Below are 6,050 nucleotides of genomic sequence, written 5' to 3' on the forward strand. Positions count from 1 at the left end.
ATCTATCTATCTATCTATCTATGCACTTACTTCTCTCTCTGCCATCTATCTATCTATGCATTTATCTCTCTCTCTGCCTCTATCTATCTATCTGTCTATCTATCTATCTGTCCACTTACCCCTCTCTCTGCCCTCTATCTATCATCTGTCTATCTATCTATCTATCTATCTATCTATCTATCATCTATCCACTTACCCTTCTCTCTGCCATCTATCTATCTATGTATCTATGCATTTACCTCTCTCTCTCTGCCATCTATCTATCTATCTATCTATCTATGCATTTACCTCTCTCTCTGCTATCTATCTATCTATCTATCTATCTATCTATCTATGCACTTACCTGTCTCTCTCTCTGCTATCTATCTATCTATGCACTTACTTCTCTCCCTCTGTGCCATCTATCTATCTATGCCGTATCCTCTCCCTCTCTCTCTGCCATCTATCTATCTATCTATCTATCTATGCACTTACCTTTCCCTCTCTCTGTGCCATCTATCTATCTATCTATCTATCTATCTATCTATCTATCTCTGCTATCTATATCTATCTATCTATGTATGCACTTACCTCTCTCCCTCTGCCATCTATCTATCTATCTATCTATCTATCTATCTATGCACTTACCTTTCCATCTCTCTCGGCCCTCTATCTATGCATTTACCTCTCTCTCTCTGCTATCTATCTATCTATCTATCTATCTATCTATGCACTTACCTGTCTCTCTCTCTGCCATCTATCTATCTATGCACTTACTTCTTTCCCCCTGCCATCTATCTATGTATCTATCTATCTATCTATCTATCTATCTATGCACTTACCTCTCCCTCTCTCTGCCATCTATCTATCTATCCACTTACCCCTCTCTCTGCCATCTATCTATCTGTCTGTCTATCTATCTATCTATCTATCTATCTATCTATCTATGCACTTACCTCTCTGCCTCTGCAATCTATCTATCATCTATCTATCTATCTATCTATCTATCTATCTATGGATTTCCCTCTCTCTCTCTGCTATCTATCTATCTATCTATCTATCTATCTATCTATCCACTTACCTTTCCCTCTCTCTGTGCCATCTATCTATCTATGTAGTTTCCTCTCCCTCTCTCTGCCATCTATCTCTCTATGTATCTATGCATTTAGCTCTCTCTCTCTGCTATCTATCTATCTATGTATCTATCTATCTATCTAGCTATCTATTTCTCTTTCTCTGTGCTATCTATCTATCTATCTATCTATCTATCTATCTATCTATCTATCTATCTATCCACTTACCCCTCTCTCTGCCCTCTATCTATCATTTGTCTGTCTATCTATCTATCTATCATCTATCTACTTACCCTTCTCTCTGCCATTTATCTATCTATCTATGCATTTACCTCTCTCTCTGCTATCTACCTATCTATCTATCTATCCATCCATCCATCCATCCATCCACTTACCTCTCTCTCTGTGCCATCTATCTATCTATCTATCTATCTATCTAGGTATTTCTCTTTCTCTGTGGTATCTATCTATCTATCTATCTATCTATCTATCTATCTATGTATCTATGCATTTACCTCTTTCTCTCTCTGCTATCTATCTATCTATCTATCTATCTGTCTATCTATCTGTTTATTTCTCTTTCTCTGTGCTATCTATCTATCTATTTATGCATACCTCTCTCTCCCTCTGCCATCTATCTATTTATGTATGCACTTTCCTCTCCCTCTCTCTCTGCCATCTATCTATCTATCTATCTATCTATCTATCTATCTATGCACTTACTTCTCTCTCTCTGCCATCTATCTATCTATCTATCTATCTATCTATCTATCTATCTTTCTTTCTATCTATCTATGCACTTACTTCTCTCTCTCTGCCATCTATGTATCTATGTGTCTATGCATTTACTTCTTTCTCTCTCTGCTATCTATCTATCTATCTATCTATCTATCTATCTATCTCTTTCTCTGTGCTATCTATCTATCTATGCACTTAGTTCTCTCTCTCTGCCATCTATCTATCTATCTATCTATCTATGCACTTACCTTTCCCTCTCTCTGTGCCATCTATCTATGTAGTTTCCTCTCCCTCTCTCTCTGCCATCTATCTATCTATGTATCCATGCATTTACCTCTCTCTGTCTGCTATCTATCTACCTATCTATCTATCTATCTATCTATTTCTCTGTGCTATCTAGCTATCTAGCTATGTATCTATGCACTTACTTCTCTCTCTCTGCCATCTATCTATCTATCTATCTATCTATCTATCTATCTATTTCTCTTTCTCTGTGCTATCTATCTATGTATGCACTTTCCTCTCCCTCTCTCTCTGTCATCTATCTATCTATCTATCTATCTATCTATCTATGTATCTATCTATGTATCTATCTATGCACTTACCTTTCCCGCTCTCTGTGCCATCTATCTATCTATGTATCTATGCATTTACCTCTTTCTCTCTCTGCTATCTATCTATCTATCTATCTATCTATCTATCTATCTATTTGTCTTTCTCTCTGCTATCTATCTATCATCTATCCAGTTACTCCTCTCTCTGCCATTTATCTATCTATGCATTTATCTCCCTCTCTGCCATCTCTCTCTCTCTCTCTCTCTCTATCTATCTATCCATTCATCCATCCACTTACCTCTCTCTCTCTGCCATCTGTCTGTCTATCTATCTATCTATCTATGTATCTATCTATCTATCTATCTATCTATGCACTTACTTCTCTCCCTCTGCCATCTATCTATCTATCTGTCTATCTATCTTTGCACTTACCTTTCCCTCTCTCTGTGCCATTTATCTATCTATGTAGTTTCCTCTCCCTCCCTCTCTGCCATCTATGTATCTATGTATCTATGCATTTACCTCTCTCTCTCTGCTGTCTATCTATCTATCTATTTCTCTTTCTCTGTGCTATCTATCTATCTATCTATCTATCTATCTATCTATCTATTTCTCTTTCTCTTTCTCTGTGCTATCTATCTATCTATCTATCTATCTATCTATCTATGCACTTGCTTCTCTCTCTCTGCCATCTATCCATCTATCTATCTATCTATGCACTTACCTCTCTCTCTCTCTGCTATCTATCTATCTACGTATCTATCTATCTATCTAGCTATCTATTTCTCTTTCTCTGTGCTATCTATCTATCTATCTATCTATCTATCTATCTATCTATCCACTTACCCCTCTCTCTGCCCTCTATCTATCATTTGTCTGTCTATCTATCTATCTATCATCTATCTACTTACCCTTCTCTCTGCCATTTATCTATCTATCTATGCATTTACCTCTCTCTCTGCTATCTACCTATCTATCTATCTATCCATCCATCCATCCATCCATCCACTTACCTCTCTCTCTGTGCCATCTATCTATCTATCTATCTATCTATCTAGGTATTTCTCTTTCTCTGTGGTATCTATCTATCTATCTATCTATCTATCTATCTATGTATCTATGCATTTACCTCTTTCTCTCTCTGCTATCTATCTATCTATCTATCTATCTGTCTATCTATCTGTTTATTTCTCTTTCTCTGTGCTATCTATCTATCTATTTATGCATACCTCTCTCTCCCTCTGCCATCTATCTATTTATGTATGCACTTTCCTCTCCCTCTCTCTCTGCCATCTATCTATCTATCTATCTATCTATCTATCTATCTATGCACTTACTTCTCTCTCTCTGCCATCTATCTATCTATCTATCTATCTATCTTTCTTTCTATCTATCTATGCACTTACTTCTCTCTCTCTGCCATCTATGTATCTATGTGTCTATGCATTTACTTCTTTCTCTCTCTGCTATCTATCTATCTATCTATCTATCTATCTATCTATCTATCTATCTCTTTCTCTGTGCTATCTATCTATCTATGCACTTAGTTCTCTCTCTCTGCCATCTATCTATCTATCTATCTATCTATGCACTTACCTTTCCCTCTCTCTGTGCCATCTATCTATGTAGTTTCCTCTCCCTCTCTCTCTGCCATCTATCTATCTATGTATCCATGCATTTACCTCTCTCTGTCTGCTATCTATCTACCTATCTATCTATCTATCTATCTATCTATCTATTTCTCTGTGCTATCTAGCTATCTAGCTATGTATCTATGCACTTACTTCTCTCTCTCTGCCATCTATCTATCTATCTATCTATCTATCTATCTATCTATTTCTCTTTCTCTGTGCTATCTATCTATGTATGCACTTTCCTCTCCCTCTCTCTCTGTCATCTATCTATCTATCTATCTATCTATGTATCTATCTATGTATCTATCTATGCACTTACCTTTCCCGCTCTCTGTGCCATCTATCTATCTATGTATCTATGCATTTACCTCTTTCTCTCTCTGCTATCTATCTATCTATCTATCTATCTATCTATCTATCTATCTATTTGTCTTTCTCTCTGCTATCTATCTATCATCTATCCAGTTACTCCTCTCTCTGCCATTTATCTATCTATGCATTTATCTCCCTCTCTGCCATCTCTCTCTCTCTCTCTCTCTATCTATCTATCCATTCATCCATCCACTTACCTCTCTCTCTCTGCCATCTGTCTGTCTATCTATCTATCTATGTATCTATCTATCTATCTATCTATCTATCTATCTATGCACTTACTTCTCTCCCTCTGCCATCTATCTATCTATCTGTCTATCTATCTTTGCACTTACCTTTCCCTCTCTCTGTGCCATTTATCTATCTATGTAGTTTCCTCTCCCTCCCTCTCTGCCATCTATGTATCTATGTATCTATGCATTTACCTCTCTCTCTCTGCTGTCTATCTATCTATCTATTTCTCTTTCTCTGTGCTATCTATCTATCTATCTATCTATCTATCTATTTCTCTTTCTCTGTGCTATCTATCTATCTATCTATCTATCTATCTATCTATCTATGCACTTGCTTCTCTCTCTCTGCCATCTATCCATCTATCTATCTATCTATGCACTTACCTCTCTCTCTCTCTGCTATCTATCTATCTATCTATCTATCTATCTATCTATGCACTTACTTCTCTCCCTCTGCCATCTATCTATCTATCTATCTATGCACTTGCTTCTCTCTCTCTGCCATCTATCCATCTATCTATCTATCTATGCACTTACCTCTCTCTCTCTCTGCTATCTATCTATCTATCTATCTATCTATCTATCTATCTATGCACTTACTTCTCTCCCTCTGCCATCTATCTATCTATATATCTATCTATCTATCTATTTCTCTTTCTCTGTGCTATCTATCTATCTATCTATCTATCTATGCACTTACTTCTCTCTCTCTGCTATCTATCTATCTATCTATCTATCTATCTATCTATCTCTCTCTCTCTGCTATCTATATCTATCTATCTATGTATGCACTTACCTCTCTCCCTCTGCCATCTATCTATCTATCTATCTATGCACTTACCTTTCCATCTCTCTCGGCCCTCTATCTATGCATTTACCTCTCTCTCTCTGCTATCTATCTATCTATCTATCTATCTATGCACTTACCTGTCTCTCTCTCTGCCATCTATCTATCTATGCACTTACTTCTTTCCCCCTGCCATCTATCTATCTATCTATGTATCTGTGCACTTACCTCTCTCCCTCTGCCATCTATCTATCTATCTATCTATCTATCTATCTATCTATCCACTTACCTCTCTCCCTCTGCCATCTATCTATCTATCTATCTATCTATCCATCTATCCACTTACCCCTCTCTCTGCCCTCTATCTATCATCTGTCTATCTATCTATCTATCTATCTATCTATCTATCTATCATCTATCCACTTACCCCTCTGTCTGCCATTTATCTATCTATGCATTTACCTCTCTCTCTGCTATCTATCTATCTATCTATATATCTATCTATCCATCCACTTACCTCTCTCTCCCTCTGCCATCTATTTATCTATGTATGCACTTTCCTCTCCCTCTCTCTCTGCCATCTATCTATCTATCCACTTACCCCTCTCTCTGCCATCTATCTATCTATCTATCTATCTATCTATCTATCTATCTATCTATCCACTTACCTCTCTCCCTC

At 37.0% G+C, this 6,050-nt stretch overlaps 1 protein-coding gene across 1 annotated transcript in view; it reads left to right on the plus strand.

The window, feature by feature from the left end:
- LOC149320499 (major histocompatibility complex class I-related protein 1-like) overlaps positions 1–6,050 on the plus strand; it is a 50,171-nt gene that overhangs the window by 24,777 nt on the left and 19,344 nt on the right. The window lies entirely within an intron of this gene.

Source organism: Sceloporus occidentalis, unplaced genomic scaffold, assembly GCF_023333645.1.
Source record: "Sceloporus occidentalis isolate IW3139 unplaced genomic scaffold, rSceOcc1.0.p SCAF_1, whole genome shotgun sequence".
Taxonomy (NCBI): Eukaryota; Metazoa; Chordata; class Lepidosauria; order Squamata; family Phrynosomatidae; genus Sceloporus; species Sceloporus occidentalis.